We start from the raw sequence: 18696 nt of genomic DNA on the forward strand, positions 1-18696 counted from the left end.
ATGACAGTGCAGAGGTTAACTTGGGCATATGCTAGCAAGTAGCAGAACTTGGATTCAAATGAAATTTTACCTGATTCTAAAATTGTTCTTTCTGGAGACATCTCCAAAGACAACCCAATTTACACAGTTTGGGGGAAGATAGTTTTCCATATGTTATTGTAGAGGGGTGACCAATGCAGAACTCAAAGGCAGAACTGACAAGGAAATAAAAGTAGGTTTCCTTATTTTCTAGCATTATGTATTTCCTTACGTACCGTGGGAATCAGGCTCTCATTATAATAATCACTAAAAATATTTATGTGGGGGAAAAAGTGTTTGGATCCGTTAAAAACATAACTAAACATTATCAATCCAATTTATATATATGATATGATATTTATGCCACGTCTTTTTCCTCCTTGCTCTTTACATTATTGGCATGAAAATGAGGCTTCTGTTTCTAAGAAACTCTAAAAATATTACTCACCTGCACCTACCATGTTCTGCCACATTATAATCTTGGTTACAGCTCTAAAAATGTCAGAACAGAAGATCGTGAACTGAAGATGTGTCATAGACAAACACATTTTAAAGGCAAGCTCAACATAATGGGCTAAGGAATGAAAACCCAACTTTGAGAAAACTTGATGCTGGCCTACAATTTAAAAAAAAATAGCATTATTTATAAAATACAAAATTGTGTGAGAACTAGGATTAAAACTGCTAATTCCTTTCTTTTTTCCAGTCTTCCCCAGTTGGCCACAAGACACATCTGGCCCCTTGCCGAGGACCCTGACTTCTCTGGCACCAGTGAAATCCAGGCAGGCTGGGTGGGGTGGATAGTTATCTTTCCAAGAGTTGGTCAATTCGAAAAGAGTATGCCGCTGCCCTAGGCACTCAATCATTCCAAATTTTATAGACAGGTTTTTGGTGGAAATTCCGCACACCTGTTCCCTCCTCGCCTTCTCCCTAGTTCCTTAGAATGGGCAGTTACTTTGGCTAACTTGCCCAGAACTGGGACTGCAGGCACTGAGCCCCTCTCCTCTTCCAGATGATTCACGATCAGCAGTGATCGACAGTATAACCTCACCTCTGCAGTGAATGAACATATAGTCAAAAAATTATACTGAGTAGCTTAACTAGCCCTAGCACTATAAGAGACTTCAAGACAGGAGGGTGACAGGTACATAAGAATTGATAGGAGCAAGCAGGGGGACATACAAGAGATGCTTTGAGAGCACACAACTCCTCTTGAGGGTTAAGGAAGGCTTCCTGGGGGAAGTGACATTTAAGCAGAGTCCTGTAACATCACCAGAAATGTTACAGGACCAACCAGATGAAAAGCAAGTGGATAACTGGAGCCCTGAGAAAGAATCTGTGGAGGTTAAAGGAATTCATCCACTCGGAAGGACCACTACATAGCAAGGCCCACTCGGGGGAGAGACCATGAGGGATTCAGAGAACTGTAAGTAGCTAAGCATGGCTGGGACAAAAGTCACCCAGAACTGGCAAAAGGTGGACTATAGGAGGACTACAGAGATGAGCAGGGGTACTTGGTGGGCAAGGAGGGCCCCAGCTTCGTTGGATCTTAGGTGTCCTGGGCAAAGCATCAGAACTTTTCTCCTGAGGTCAATGGGGACCCACTGCAAGGCTTTAGCCATTTAGGTTTTAGGGTAAGGGGAAATCTTATTTTGGGGAAAATATTTCTCATCCTGCAGGGTGGAATGTGATTCACAGGCAACACTGGAAGCAGAATAATGAACTCTGTGTCTGTGGCAAAGGATCGCGGTGAGAATCACGGCGGGTCTGCCTCACACAGCCTAGACAGGAGTAGAGAGAGAAGACAGACAATGGGTGAGAGAATTGTTGGAACAGAAGAATGATTTCACCATGGGGATTAAAGAGTGTGTCCCCTTCAGATCTTTGTTGCCTTCCAAACCTAAGAACGGCCCGTTTATTTGGGTGATAGCCATATGGGTGATTTCTTTTTCATTTATAATGTTTATTTATTATTTTATTTTAAATATTGTGTGTGTGTATGTATGTGTATACATATATATTTTATACATATCATATATATTATATATATTATACATATATATGCGTACATCATTATATATGATACATATATATTATATATATATATATATATATATATATATATATATATATATAAAGGATATTTGATAGGTGGGATATTTAGTGATTTAATTTTTTTAAAAGCCAGAAATCACAAAGTTAACAAACGTTTGCTAGAATAATTATTGCTCATAGTTGACTGAATCATGAGATAAATCGAGACACATTTCTCTCTCATAAGCAAGATAACACCTGTGAGTTAACCTCTCACCTACCACAATTTATTGAAATATTGATTTTCAGATGATGTAGAAAAATGACAGGACTATGTGAGGAAGAGTGATAACCTATATATTTTGATATTCCCAAGAAAACAAAGAAAAGTCTTTAAATATTTTCTGGACATTTTGCATCACTGTGGTTTTGTTTGTTGTTGAAAACCAAAAATTCTTGGCCTTTGTCCACTACTTCTGGATCGTGTAAAAACATACACCAATAGGGAAACACACAACGCTGGCAACGCTAGCTTCGTGTTTCTTAATTCATTCTGTTAATAACCAAAAAAGAATGAGATCAAGAATGGCATTTTTAAAAATGAGAAAAATTCTTAGTTCCATTATATTGCTTTTAATGTGGAATAAGTAATGCTTGTTGAAAATAGTGGTGCTTTATAGAATTCATAAAAATGATTCAGATTCACATACACATAAATATGTGTAAAATGGCATAATATACACAACTTTTCTTTCAAGCAATAAGGATCAATATTATGTCTGAAGTAAACATTATCCTCATTTTTCAGGTCACAGTTGGGAAATCAAATAAGTGTTTGAAAGAAGAGCTCACCGAACTGATCCCCACGTGACCAACTCCATTCTGTCAAATTTTCAGTATCTCTCTGCTGCTTAATGATTAAACTCTAAATTTCCCAAATTGCCTTTCAGCAAATACCCACTGGCATCCAAAACAGTGGGTATTTTGAAACATCCAAAAGTGCTTCAAAAACACCATGCTTCCCAAATTTCCATGAAAATGCATTGTGTTTCTCGTGTTTGTTTATGTTACTTGTTTTCCTGAAAGTGACTTCCAGTCCCACTATATTCTACCAATCTCTGCCCATAGATCTGCTCTCCATCCTTTGGCATACTGCTTACATGCATTTACTCCTTGATAACTTTCCAGATTAGGAGGACAAAGCGATGCTTTCCTATTTTCTATTCTTACTCTAACGAGTTTGAACCATTTCTATCAAACCTATTCCAAACTCCACAATGCAGATAGTCCTGGGTTACCCATTCTGCTTTAGGGTGAGCCTCTAGAGAACACTGCGTTGCAAAACTTGGATTCCTTTCCATTTCCCAGCATGGCATTTCTGCTGAATCAGTGACCGAACTGAGCCTTTCCTAAGAGACGTGGATTTTCCGTCATTTAAAAAACTGGAATCTTTTCTGAAAGCTGATATTTTTGAAATACTTCTTTAAAAGCTTTTTTAGAATAGCCACCTTTAGTATTAACTTAAAAAATGTGTTGGGGCGCCTGGGTGGCGCAGTTGGTTAAGCGTCCGACTTCAGCCAGGTCACGATCTCGCGGTCCGTGAGTTCGAGCCCCGCGTCAGGCTCTGGGCTGATGGCTCAGAGCCTGGAGCCTGTTTCCGATTCTGTGTCTCCCTCTCTCTCTGCCCCTCCCCCGTTCATGCTCTGTCTCTCTCTGTCCCAAAAATAAAATAAACGTTGAAAAAAAAAATTTTTTTAAAAATGTGTTCTCTTGTTACATATGTTTTAGCTCTATTGATACCTATTTCATGATATATGTGGGTTGAGATAGCCTTCTAAAGATAAAACATACATGATTCTATTTTCCAGCATTTGTAATATTCAGCTAAGACAAGGAACAGATATGTAGGCTGGGTTTAAACATCAATTTGGCTTCTTTCAATGGAGGTAGATATTAAGAGAAAAAAGCAGATAAAGATTCCCTTCCACCACTCCATCTCAACACACACATACACAGTTAAAAGTTGACTACTATTGGTGATTTTAAAGATATGAACACATTACACCATATGGAAAGCAATTTGACAATAAATTTCATATTAAAAAAAAAAGATGTGAACACATATTTTTTGATTCTGCCCTTGTAGAAATCGAGTTTAATCCTCTTTCCTGAGTGCAGACTGGACTTTCTTCTAGTGAACAGAATGTGACAGAAGTGACGAAGTTACTGCCATGGTTATATTATAACTCTAGTCTCACTCTCATCATAGTGTCTCTGTCTCTTTGCTGGTCTCTCTTTGTCTCCTTCTCTCTTTATGAGGAGTTGCTCTGGAGAAAGCCAGCTGCCCTGTCACAGGAGCACCCCTGTGGAGAATTTCCATGATGAGGAACTGATTGTGCCAATAGCTACTAAGAAGTATTCCTCAAGCACCTTCAGATGTTTGCAGTTTCCAACTCAAAATCTAACTATAACTTCATGATAATCGGAGTCAGAATCACCCACTTAAGCAACTCTTAGATTCCTGACTCTCATAAACTGCATGAGTTAATTGCTACTTTAGGGGGAAATTTGTTACAGAGCAGTAGATAACTATTACAACCAACAAGTCCTAAAATATTTTTTTCTTTTCTCTCCAACCAACCATGATTGTTGTTATCTTTTCAAGAAATTGGCTACAAACCACCATAGCTTCAAGCCTGGAAGGTCTAGGAAGAAATTCACAGGGTATTATTATGAGATTTTTGACCTTGAGGGAGTTTGCTAACTTTCTTTGGCCTCAGTTTCTTTACATACTTCAAGGAACAAAGCAGAATCTACCTAATAAAATATTAGGATTAAATAAGATTAAAAAGCATTTAGTATAGTCTTCAGCAAGTGGTAACTAATAAATATCAGCTATAGTATTATTATAATTTTGGTTCAAAAAGAAAAGCTAAGAGGTTGACCGAGTCGACATTCAATCTCATAGAGTAGCACATAGCCAGTATTTGGCCATCTACGTGTATAATTAGAGAAAACAGTCTCCTTCCCATACCACCAGAAGTTAGGCTACTTGGCAGGTGATACTCTTAAAAAGTGAATATGATCCATAACAGAAGTTCAAACCTAATTTTGTCCAAGTCCGAAGAAACCCTAGGAGTGTGTCACTTTTGAACCACACCAGAGATTCCAGACCATACTACAACCTTGTAGGGCTATGAGACCTATAGGCCACGTGCTAGTACACAATGGTCAGATCATTAAATAAATCATTCTATGGGGGACAGACAATACTATGTGGACACAAGTGCTCTCGTCCCACAGCCACACAGGAAGCAGAGGTGTAACACCACATTTGTCTTGTTTTTGCACATGCTATTCAAATCAGGACTCTGGCAAAAAATAAATAATCCTCAAGTAACATTTAGTATTTGTTTTGCAACAGCAAAGAGAAAGAACAATGACATGATAATAACTGATGCTTGTCATATCCAGAAATACAACACAGACCAATTTTTAATCTCTCCCTCTGCGTTTTTCCACTTCAGGCAAAAGAAATGAGTCTTTTCAAATGTGATTCTCATGACAGAAGAATCCCATGCTGTGCTGTGTATCCCCCCAGATATGTCTGCATTAACTTCTCTTTCCCTTATCTTTGAACATGTCAAAGATCAATTCTTCAGAAATGGGGCTATAACTTCATGAAGACAACTGTAGCTCAGACCTGTATCTTTAGGCAAAGTAAGCCAGCTTTTCTGTTTAAATAAAGGAGTGTATTTTGGACTTTTAACTTCATTAAGCAGATAATTAACTCTGCATTTCTGTCAAGAAATTAAGTGTTCCAGCCAGCGATTTAAGAAAGATAAATTTAAAAAGATTTCCATGAAGAAAATAGCGAGCTATTCAAAACCATACGTACATGACACATGATACAATAATTTCTCATTAGATCTTATTTCTTGTTGGGGTGGGAAAACGGGTGCAGGGCTGGGAGGATTGGGAAGATTGTCTGAAAACAAAGTGATCATGAAGAAAAAAGTGGTTACAGGGATCCCTGTGGATTTAGGGGTACACTGGAGGTTTACCTGGGGCCTCTGACACATGTCTAAGAATTTGAATTTTTTTAAGTCCTCTCAAGATTACTTGCAAGACCATTGCTTAGTTTTTATACACTCATTCAAGAAACAGTAAATAAGGTGAAATGTGACAAACTGCAGTCAGCATGACCTGATCCTGACCACTGAGAAACAACAGCCTCTTCTAGAAATGAATGAGGGCCTCTAGCAGAACCAATCCCCAACTAGCCGCTTGAAAGGTCAAAGGGGGGCCGATACCTGCAGGCTCTTTTATCTTTCTTCTCTCTTCTCTCTTAAAATCCTGCCCCGTCTCTGACACTCGCTTCAGTCTTACCTCCTCCCTGAGTTTTATCTGATTGCTAACTTAACATTGAGCGCTCATTTGTGAATGTCAAGTTTATTCACAGCCTGGTGTACCAGCAATTAAATACATCTTATTCACTGTTTTATTATTCATTTTTTCCTCTTCTGATAAAATAGAGAATCTGTTAATGTTTTACAAGTTTGTATTTGTGGTATTTTGTGACAAGGTTTTTAATTTTTTTTTAACGTTTATTTATTTGGGAGAGAGAAAGCGCGAGCAGGGGAGAGGCAGAGAGAAAAGGAGAAACAGAATCGGAAGCAGGCTCCAGGCTCTAAGTGGTCAGCACAGAGCCTGATGTGGGACTCGACCTCATGAACCATGAGGTCATGACCTGAGCTGAAGTCAGATGCTTAACTGACTGAGCCACCCAGGTGCCCCTGAAGTTTTAAAAGCTTTATTTGGTATTATGGAAAATTATCTTGTTCCTCTAGGATATAAGATTTTAAGTGCAGAGTCGTAATTTCCTACAGCCTTGCAGCTCTGAAGAAGAATCTGAAATCTCAAATAACACCAACAGGCATAAGGTATGGCCTCAAAGTTCAGATCAGAGAAATGGGAGAAGGTGAGTCAGAAAGCTAAAGACTAAGTGGAGACTAGTTGGATTTGGCGGGAGACAGAGACGATGGCTTGGTTCTTCCCATAAGTGAGCATGGGTCTCAATGTTCAAACTCATCATATCAGCAATGGAAGATAAATGACATGTCACAGAGAAGCTACTCAATATGGTAGCTACCCTAGTTACCAAATTTATATACAAAAAAAAGTCATGTTTCAATATACTACCAATATGAAGTTAGGAATATGAAGAGGCAGGCCAATTAGAAAAGCAACAGAAATACAAAACATCTGTGAATTGATTTAACCAGATGTGTTTTGAAACTATATGAAGTATCATAAAAAACTTCATGAAACCCAAAAGGAAGCGTGGATGAATGGAGAAGGATGTATGCAGCTGCATGGGAAAGCATATTACCAAGATAAAAGTTCTCTTCAAGTTACAAATGTAATGTAAATCCATAAAAATTCCAATGGAATTCTTCCTTAAAACTGGAAAACAATGAAAACTTACATGAAAATGGCAAGACAGAAAAAAATAACTCTTTGGAAAAGAAGAATAATAAGGGTAGATTTGCATTTTCACATTTTCAAATATACCCAAGTATTCAAAAATTAAGACAACATCTTAACAATACTAGATAATATAGCTTTACAAGTGGAACAGGACAGTGAGCTTGGGCACAGATCCAAGTAGAAGTATTTGACAAACGGTAAATATGGCATTTTAGTGAATGGATAAAAAATGGAGAAATAGTGCTGGAATAGTTAGCTATTTGGGAAAAAAAAATCAGGTGGGCTCCTATTTGGATATTTTCAGATCCTGTATAAATCTACCCAGAGCTCAGAAGGCCACCGAGATTTCTGCTTATTGATCTCTGGTATATTAGCCTTTCTTTTGGATACATTTCACTCTCCAAGTAAAAAGCTAAATATTTCTTCTCTGACATGGCAGGTAACTTCCTTTGTTTTCTAGTTAATGTTCCATCTATCCCTCTGGCAATAGACCATGTATATTAAAATGTATGAACTTCTTTGCCCAGAACTTTGCTTATACACCATATATATTATTTTAGCATTAAATTGGCATCTCAGCATTTAGTTATCTGCTTCTGTCCTTAATTTCTTTCAAATGTTCTTCACATATTATACAAAGCTCTGGAAACGTATTTGTTCATTTGCTTAAAACAAAGCTGAAAATAACCAGGGAAGCTAGAAGTCTCCAGACTTTGCTGATCAACAACTAAACTTTGAAGAGCTCAATCATTTCAAAGACCAAACTGGTCTAACACCATGGCACCAATGTGCCATGATACAACTTAGAATTGTTTATTTGCAACATATTCCATATGGGACCACATAAACCTTAAATAAAAATTTTCAAATGAGAATTTGGCTTAAATCTAACTTTATGATATTAATAAATCAACTAACCACTTTGTGACTCAGTTTCCACATTTTTAAAAGAGAGACAGAGACAGTGTGAGTGGGGGAGGGGCAGAGAGAGAGGGAGAGAGAATCCCAAGTAGGCTCCCCATTGTCAGTGCAGAGCTCGATGCAGGGGAACCCACCAACTGTGAGATCATGACCTGAGATGAAACCAAGAGTCAGATGCTTAACCAACTGAGCCACCCAGGCGTCCCCCAAAATTGTGATTTTTAACAAGTGAAAAGAATATGGAGCCCAGGGAGCCCAGTTGCTAAATATAAGGAAACAGGGTTAGAGAAGAGATGGGAGGGTTGAAATGAAGAAGTCTACAGACCCTAAAGACAGATTTAAGAAGGGAATGACTGAAACCCAATGATGCTAGGACTCATCTATATTGTCTCTTAAAATAATTGAAGATGTATTGTAGAATGCACTTGTTTGAAAACAGCTTCCAGGTGAAAACTACAAACTTTGTATACATTTTAATTTTGGACATTTTCCCAGTTTCACTCGTCAAAGTGAAGTAATTATTCACACCCTAAGTAACTCTTTTAAGAACATCATTCTTCACTTTAGCTTATGATCATTTCCTTTTGAAGTCTTACCAGTAAGGCTTAAGGGAATCTGGAATTCCATTTATGTTTATATAAATAGCACAAGATGAATTTTAACTTCCGCATCAGAATTCTACATTTTCTTTGAGATTCCAAGCACACCACATACTAATGATGTAGGTTAGCTTATCACCCCACTGTAGAAAGAAAAATGAATAGACAAACCCACTATTTTTTTGTGAAATCCCAAAGCCAGACAGGGAGTTCTGCTTTTACCTACTTTCAAGGCTTCCAAATAACCATTTGGAATTTGACCTATGGTGTTTATTCTGAAAAATAATCCAGGTAACCCTTGAGGACCTATATAGAAAGGCTTGGGTTAAGGGACGAGGAAAAGGGGAAATAACAGTGACAGACTGTATCTGTCCCGAATCACCTCCTGGGGTTTAAGTTAAGCAGCTGGAATCCATTTTATCCATTCTCTGACACAGCAGACAGATATACTCACAAATGGCTTGCATTTCACTTTTCATAAAAGCCTAGAACAGTCAGCCCTCCCTACTGAGACAGGACTTTTCATCTGGGTAAAAATATAGAGAGATTCTCAAAAAGAAATGCTGAATTTCTCACTCAGAAGGGTTCATTGTGCTAGATAGCATGGAGAAGATGTCAGTGCAACAGTGGCTTGAAAAAACTGTCAAACTCCTGCATTTCACTCATTTTTGAGCTATCACATGAAGAACCTTTCCCAATTTTATTTTGGATCATTTAAAAAAATCTTTTTGTCCTTGATTAAGCAACATGATTATACAGATTAAATGCATTTTCAAGAGTCTGTGCTAAGAAATAGGCTTTGTACCAAAGAGACCAAAATAGAACAGGTTGATCTTCATTTAAATCCCATAAAGCCTCACTGTATTAATACAAAGAACATGATTTTAATATAATGTGTGAGAAAATAAAAATTATGTGCTTGCTTTTTCTTCCTATTAAAGGATATCTGAATACTTCTTAGATGGACTTAGGAGCAATTTTTCTTTCAGGAGCAAAATTACTTCGCTTTTAGAGCAGAATGAATATCAATTTAAGTCACTTTATTTAAGCAATCAACAAAGTTTTACTGACTACATTTTGTCAGGCTCTGTGTCAGGCTCTGGATATTCAAAAGAGACACTGTCCTTCTCCTTCCTTACAAACAACAAATTCTAAACAAAATACAGAAGTGCCTGGGTGGCTCAGTCGGCTAAGTGTCCAACTTCAGATCCCTTGGTTCATGAGGTTGAGCCCCACATCAGGCTCTGTGCTGACAGCTCAGAGCTTGGAGCCTGGTTCAGATTCTGTGTCTCCCTCTCAAGCATTCTCGCCACTCAAGCGCTCTCTCTCTCTCTCTCTCTCTCTCTCTCTCTTAGATAAATAAACATTAAAAAACCAAAACAAAATACAGGGGTGCCTGGGTGGCTCAGGTGGTTAAATGTCCGACTCTTGATTTTGGCTCAGGTCATGATCTCACAGTTCATGAGACAGAGCCCCACACTGGGCTCTGTGCAGACAGCTGGAACCTGCTTGGGATTCTCTCTCTCTCCCTCTCTCTCTCTGGCCCTACCCCACCCTTTCTCTTTAAGTAAATAAACATTAAAAAAAAAAAAACAAAAATAAAATACATAGTTACTCATTCTGATTATTGCCAGAGAAGGACAGGAGATACTCAGAGACAACCTCTTTTACATAAGGTGGTCAGAGATTTGTCTGAGGACATGGTATTAAAGATGAGACCTAACGAACAAGGAGAGAAGTCAGCCACACCAAGCAGAAGTTTTAAACAATTACCATTTCTGGAGGGAAGGTCCCAAGGAGTAAAATCTTACACAGTTTACAAATACTCCTTAACAGATCAAAGGAAAACGTATTCAGATTCCATTTGTTTTCTCTTTCTAGAATTTGTTATTTGGATTATAGGACATCTTAGGCTGATGCTCCAATTTTCTTATACTTTTTTTTTTGCTTTACTTTTTGGAACACTTTCTAAACTTTATTTTCCAGAATTCTGGAAGTCTTTATTTGTGCTCTTATTCTAATTTCAAACAGCTTTTGATTCATGGAAGCAATATCTTCTCTTCTCCTTCTGAGGGGGCTAAGGAGACTGGGAGTTTTCATCTTCCTGCATAGTCAGTCCCCTGTATTGCTTTGTTCATTCATTCCTCCCTCCCTCCCTCCTTTTTCGCTTGTCTTGATCTCTGCCTCTCCCGTAAGAAATTTGGGGATACGTGGCTGACTGTACATCTTTAATGATGGGTTGCAGACAAGCCTTTAGGATTTAAGGGGAGAAGAGGGAGATGAGGTTGAGCTCTATCTACCATGCGACAGACTTTAGGTCCTTCCTATTGTACTAGTTGGATTTCTCAGAGACAACCTCTTAGGTCTGCCTGCAGGATGCCAACCCTCTGGGAGTTAAATGAAGGAAGAAAGCTGGAGGTCCTTTCATTTAGAATGTAAGTTTCTACTTAATCCTCCAACTATGGAGACAAGGCAGAGATCCTCTCCTTGAACCCTTAAAGAGAACAAGTCTAGGTTTTCTACCTGGGTGGATCAAAAGGCAGTTGCCCAGCTCCATAGAGAAGAGTGGGGAACCACAGATTTCCACCAGGTCACTCTGCTTTAGCCCCACCATTCCCTGCCATTTCCAGTGCCAATGAGTGCCACTAGATCCCCGCGCCTTTCTGCTTTCCCACTACAAGTCAAGCCATCAAATTTCTCAGGTCTGCTGCCAGCAGCCACTTGCTCATCTGCTTTTCAGTTTCCAACTTTTGTTACTACAAACTTCCCCCTTAAAAAATCTCATTATAGTTTTCTTTGGGGCCTTCGGGAACAAGTGGAGTTCAAGGACGTACATATAAATCTACTGGCTTTCTCCAAAAATTCCGCGTTAGCTTTAAACATTCTCATTTCCAGGGATTGGTCAGGAAGATGGCGGCGTAGGAGGACGCTGGGCTCACCACATCCTGCTGATTACTTGGATTCCACCTACACCTGCCTAAATAACCCATAGAACTGCCAGAAGACTAGCAGAATGGATTCTCCGGAGCCAAGTGCAGATGAGGGGCCCACGGAAGAGGGTAGGAAGGGCAGCGAGGCGGTGCGCGCTCCACGGACTGGTGGGAGGGAGCTGGGGTGGAGGGGCGGCCAGCCGGCCAAGCAGAGCCCCCGAGTCTGGCTGGCAAAAGCGGAGGGGCCAGACGAAGTGTGTTCCGACAGCAAGCGGGCTTGACATCTGGAAGGTTATAAGCTAACAGCTCTGCTCGGAGAACGGGAGGGCTGGAGGACAATGGGAGGAAGAGTTGTTGAGCCCCAGACGACAGAGCGCATCTTGGCGGGGAACAAAGGCGCTCGCCGGCGCCATCTCCCTCGCCCATCCCCCAGCCAAAATCCCAAAGGGAACCAGTTCCCGCCAGGGGAACTTGCTTGCACCGCGCAAACACCCAACTGTACTTCTGCGGATCCATTCCTCCAGGGGGTCTGACTCCCTCCCGGTGAAGCAGGGGCCCTCCCGAAGGAAAAGCGAGCTGAGCCCTCCCCCCCACCCCCCCCTCCCCCCCCACCCCCCCCTCCCCCCCCCCCCCCCCCCCGTGCACCTTGCCGATCCACCCCAGCTAATACGCCAGATCCCCAACACCACAGGCTGGCAGTGTGCAAGTAGCCCAGATGGGCCATGCCACCCCACAGTGAATCCTGCCCCTAGGAGAGGGGAAGAGAAGGCACACACCAGTCTGACTGTGGCCCCAGCGGTGGGCTGGGGGCAGACATCAGGTCTGACTGAGGCCCGCCCACCAACACAAGTTATTCAAGACAGCACAGGGGAAGTGCCCTGCAGTCCCGCACCACTCCAGGGACTATCCAAAATGACCAAACGGAAGAATTCCCCTCAGAAAAACGTCCAGGAAATAACAACAGCTAACGAACTGATCAAAAATGATTTAAACAATATAACAGAAAGTGAATTTAGAATAATAGTCATAAAATTAATCGCTGGGCTTGAAAACAGTATAGAGGACAGCAGAGAATCTATTGCTACAGAGATCAAGGGACTAAGGAACAGCCAGGAGGAGCTAAAAAATGCTATCAGTGAACTGCAAAATAAAATGGAGACAACTATGGCTCGGATTGAAGAGGCAGAGGAGAGAATAGGTGAACTAGAAGATAAAATTATGGAAAAGGAAGAAGCTGAGAAAAAGAGATAAAAAAATCCAGGAGTATGAGGGGAAAATTAGAGAACTAAGTGATGCACTAAAGAGAAATAATATATGCATAATTGGTATTCCAGAGGAGGAAGAGAGAGGGAAAGGTGCTGAAGGTGTACTTGAAGAAATCATAGCTGAGAACCTCCCGGATCTGGGGAAGGAAAAAGGCATTGAAATCCAAGAGGCACAGAGAACTCCCTTCAGACATAACTTGAATCGATCTTCTGCACGACATATCATAGTCAAACTGGCAAAATACAAGGATAAAGAGAGAATTCTGAAAGCAGCTAGGGATAAACGTGTTCTAACATATAAAGGGAGACCTATAAGACTCATGATGGATCTCTCTACTGAAACTTGGCAGGCCAGAAAGGAATGGCAGGAGATCTTCAATGTGATGAACGGAAAAAATATGCAGCCGAGAATCCTTTATCCAGCAAGTCTGTCACTTAGAATAGAAGGAGAGATAAAGGTCTTCCCAAACAAACAAAAACTGAAGGAATTCGTCACCACTAAACCAGCCGTACAAGAGTTCCTAAGGGGGATCCTGTGAGACAACGTACCAGAGACATCGCTACAAGCATGAAACCTACAGACATCACAATGACTCTAAACCCATATCTTTCTATAATAACACTGAACGTAAATGGACTAAATGTGCCAACCAAAAGACATAGGGTATCAGAATGGATTAAAAAACAAGACCCATCTATTTGCTGTCTACAAGAGATTCATTTTAGACCTGAGGACACCTTCAGATTGAAAGTGAGGGGATAGAGAACTATCTATCATGCTACTGGAAGTCAAAAGAAAGCTGGAGTAGCCATACTTTTATCAGACAAACTAGACTTTAAAGGCTGTAACAAGAGATGAAGAAGGGCATTATATAGTAATTACAAGGTCTATCCATGAGGAAGAGCTAACAATTATAAATGTCTATGCGCCAAATACAGGAGCCCCCAAATATATAAAACAATCACTCACAAACATAAGCAACCTTATTGATAAGAATGTGGTAATTGCAGGGGACTTTAACACTCCACTTACAGAAATGGATAGATCATCTAGACACACAGTCAATAAAGAAACAAGGGCCCTGAATGATACACTGGATCAGATGGACTTGACAGACATATTTAGAACTCTGCATCCCAAAGCAACAGAATATACTTTCTTCTCTAGCGCACATGGAACCTTCTCCAAGATAGATCACATACTGGGTCACAAAACAGCCCTTCATAAGTACACAAGAATTGAGATCATACCATGCATACTTTCAGACCACAATGCTATGAAGCTTGAAAGCAACCACAGGAAAAAGTCTGGAAAACCTCCAAAAGCATGGAGGTTAAAGAACACCCTACTAAAGAATGAATGGGTCAACCAGGCAATTAGAGAAGAAATTAAAAAATATATGGAAACAAACGAAAATGAAAATACAACAATCCAAACACTTTGGGATGCATAGAAGGCAGTCCTGAGAGGAAAATACATTGCAATCCAGGCCTATCTCAAGAAACAAGGAAAATCCCAAATACAAAATCTAACAGCACACCTAAAGGAAATAGAAGCAGAACAGCAAAGGCAGCCTAAACCCAGCAGAAGAAGAGAAATAATAAAGATCAGAGCAGAAATAAACAATATAGAATCTAAAAAAAAAACTGTAGAGCAGATCAACAAAACCAAGAGTTAGTGTTTTGAAAAAATAAACAAAATAAACCTCTAGCCAGGCTTCTCAAAAAGAAAAGGGAGTGACCCAAATAGATAAAATCATGAATGAAAATGGAATTATTACAACCAGTCCCTCAGAGATACAAGCAATTATCAGGGAATACTATGAAAAATTATATGCCAACAAACTGGACAACCTGGAAGAAATAGACAAATTCCATAGACAGCCACACACTTCCAAAACTCAATCAGGAGGAAATAGAAAGCTTGAACAGACCCATAACCAGCGAAGAAATTGAATCGGTTATCAAAAATCTCCCAACAAATAAGAGTCCAGGACCAGATGGCTTCCCAGGGGAGTTCTACCAGACATTTAAAGCACAGATAATGCCTATCCTTCTCAAGCTATTCCAAAAAATAGAAAGGAAAGGAAAACTTCCAGACTCATTCTATGAAGCCAGCATTACTTTGATTCCTAAACCAGACAGAGACCCAGTAAAAAAAGAGAACTACAGGCCAATGTTCCTGATGAGTATGGATGCAAAAATTCTCAATAAGATACTAGCAAATCGAATTCAACAGCATATAAAAAGAATTATTCACCATGATCAAGTGGGATTCATTCCTGGGATGCAGGGCTGGTTCAACATTTGCAAATCAATCAACGTGATACATCACATTAATAAAAGAAAAGATAAGAACCATATGATCCTGTCAATCGATGCAGAAAAGGCCTTTGACAAAATTCAGCACCCTTTCTTAATAAAAACCCTCGAGAAAGTCGGGATAGAAGGAACATACTTAAAGATCATAAAAGCCATTTATGAAAAGCCCACAGCTAACATCATCCTCAATGGGGAAAAACTGAGAGCTTTTTCCCTGAGATCAGGAACACGACAGGGATGTCCACTCTCACTGCTCTTGTTTAACATAGTGTTGGAAGTTCTAGCATCAGCAGTCAGACAACAAAAGGAAATCAAAAGCATCAAATTGGCAAAGATGAAGTCAAGCTTTCACTTTTTGCAGATAACATGATATACATGGAAAATCCGATAGACTCCACCAAAAGTCTGCTAGAACTGATACATGAATGCAGCAAAGCTGCAGGATACAAAATCAATGTACAGAAATCAGTTGCATTCTTATACACTAATAATGAAGCAATAGAAAGACAAATAAAGAAACGGATCCCATTCACAATTGCACCAAGAAGCATAAAATATCTAGGGATAAATCTAACCAAAGATGTAAAAGATCTGTATGCTGAAAACTATAGAAAGCTTATGAAGGAAATTGAAGAAGATATAAAGAAAGAAGATATAAAGAAAACATTCCGGGCTCATGGATTGGAAGAATAAATATTGTCAAAATGTTAATACTACCCAAAGCTATCTACACATTCAATGCAATCCCAATCAAAATTGCACCAGCATTCTTCTCAAAGCTAGAACAAGCAATCCTAAAATTCGTATGGAACCACAAAAGGCCCTGAATAGCCAAAGTAATTTTGAAGAAGAAGACCAAAGCAGGAGGCATCACAATCCCAGACTTTAGCCTCTACTACAAAGTTGTAATCATCAAGACAGAATGGTATTGGCACAAAAACAGACACATAAACCAATGGAATAGAATAGATACCCCAGAACTAGACCCACAAATATATGGCCAACTAATCTTTGACAAAGCAGGAAAGAACATCCAATGGAAAAAAGACAGTCTCTTTAACAAATGGTGCTGGGAGAACAGGACAGCAACATGCAGAAAGTTGAAACTAGACCACTTTCTCACACCCTTCACAAAAATAAACTCAAAATGGATAAAGGACCTGAATGTGAGACAGGAAACCATCAAAACCCTAGAGGAGAAAGCAGGAAAAGACCTCTCTGACCTTAGTCGTAGTAATTTCTTACTTGACACATCCCCAAAGACAAGGGAATTAAAGGCAAAAATGAACTACTGGGACCTCATGAAGATAAAAAGCTTCTGTACAGCAAAGGAAACACCAACAAAACTAAAAGGCAACCAATGGAATGGGAAAAGATATTTGCAAATGACATATTGGACAAAGGGCTAGTATCCAAAATCTATAAAGAGCTCACCAAACTCCACACCCAAAAAACAAATAACCCAGTGAAGAAATGGGCAGAAAACATGAACAGACACTTCTCTAAAGAAGACATCCATGGGGCGCCTGGGTGGTGCAGTCGGTTAAGCGTCCGACTTCAGCCAGGTCACGATCTCGCGGTCCGGGAGCTCGAGCCCTGCGTCAGGCTCTGGGCTGATGGCTCAGAGCCTGGAGCCTGTTTCTGATTCTGTGTCTCCCTCTCTCTCTGCCCCTCCCCCATTCATGCTCTGTCTCTCTCTGTCCCCCCAAAAAAATAAATAAACGTTGAAAAAAAAATTAAAAAAAAAAAAAAAAGAAGACATCCAGATGGCCAATAGGCACATGAAAAGATGCTCAACATCACTCCTCATCAGGGAAATACAAATCAAAACCACACTCAGATATCACCTCATGCCAGTCAGAGCGGCTAAAATGAACAAATCAGGAGACTATAGATGCTGGAGAGGATATGGAGAAACGGGAACCCTCTTGTACTGTTGGTGGGAATGCAAATTGGTGCAGCCACTCTGGAAAACAGTGTGGAGGGTCCTCAGAAAATTACAAATAGACCTACCCTAGGACCCAGCAGTAGCACTGCTAGGAATTTACCCAAGAGATACAGGAGTGCTGATGCATAGGGGTACTTGTACCCCAATGCTTATAGCAGCACTCTCAACAATAGCCAAATTATGGAAAGAGCCTAAATGTCCATCAACTGATGAATGGATAAAGAAATTGTGGTTTATATACACAATGGAGTACTACGTGGCAATGAGAAAGAATGAAATATGGCCCTTTGTAGCAACGTGGATGGAACTGGAGAGTGTGATGCTAGTGAAATAAGCCATACAGAGAAAGACAGATACCATATGTTTTCACTCTTATGTGGATCCTGAGAAACTTAACAGAAACCCATGGGGGAGGGGAAGGAAAAAAGAAAAAAAAAAAAGAGGTTAGAGTGGGAGAGAGCCAAAGCATAAGAGACTCTTAAAAACTGAGAACTGAGGGCTGATGGGGGGTGGGAGGGAGGAGAGGGTGGGTGATGGGTATTGAGGAGGGCACCTGTTGGGATGAGCACTGGGTGTTGTATGGAAACCAATTTCACAATAAATTTTATAAATGAATGAATGAATGAATGAATGAGTGAATAAATAAATAAATAAATTAATAAATGTTAAAAAAAAAACATTCTCATTTCTTGTTATGCACCTCACATGCCAGAATATCTTTTTTAATTTACCAACAACAGGAAATGTAATTCTCATCTCTTGCCCCCTCCATAGAAGTCAACACTATTGACCAGTCTGTACTTCATTGGAATACCCTCCCCAACTTCTGGATGCCACAGTCTCCCAGATTCCCTCTCCTCTTTGTGCCCACTCCTTCTCATCCCAACTCATTCTCCTCCACCCACCCACAAAAGTTGCAGTTCCTTAAAGGTCAGTGTTAGGTCCTCTCCTTGTTTTACTGTATATTCTCTCCCCACATGATGTCATTCAAGTTCTTTGCGCAAATGTTGACAATTCACAAACATATGTCCAGTCTAAACTTCACCTGTCAGATACAGATCTCTGTATCCGATGGTTTACTTGAATTTCCTTAGATGTTCAAAGGGAGCTTAGATTCAACAGGTCTAAAATAGAACTCACGAGCTTACTTCCTCAAACCCGGTCTTCTT

The 18696-nt window shown here is 40.0% G+C and overlaps 1 protein-coding gene across 2 annotated transcripts in view; it reads right to left on the minus strand.

Moving 5' to 3' along the window:
* Positions 1–18696, minus strand: part of NECAB1 (N-terminal EF-hand calcium binding protein 1) — a 196827-nt gene that overhangs the window by 86752 nt on the left and 91379 nt on the right. The gene's annotated exons all lie outside the window — the stretch shown is intronic.

Source organism: Leopardus geoffroyi, chromosome C3 (genome assembly GCF_018350155.1).
Source record: "Leopardus geoffroyi isolate Oge1 chromosome C3, O.geoffroyi_Oge1_pat1.0, whole genome shotgun sequence".
NCBI classification, from domain to species: Eukaryota; Metazoa; Chordata; class Mammalia; order Carnivora; family Felidae; genus Leopardus; species Leopardus geoffroyi.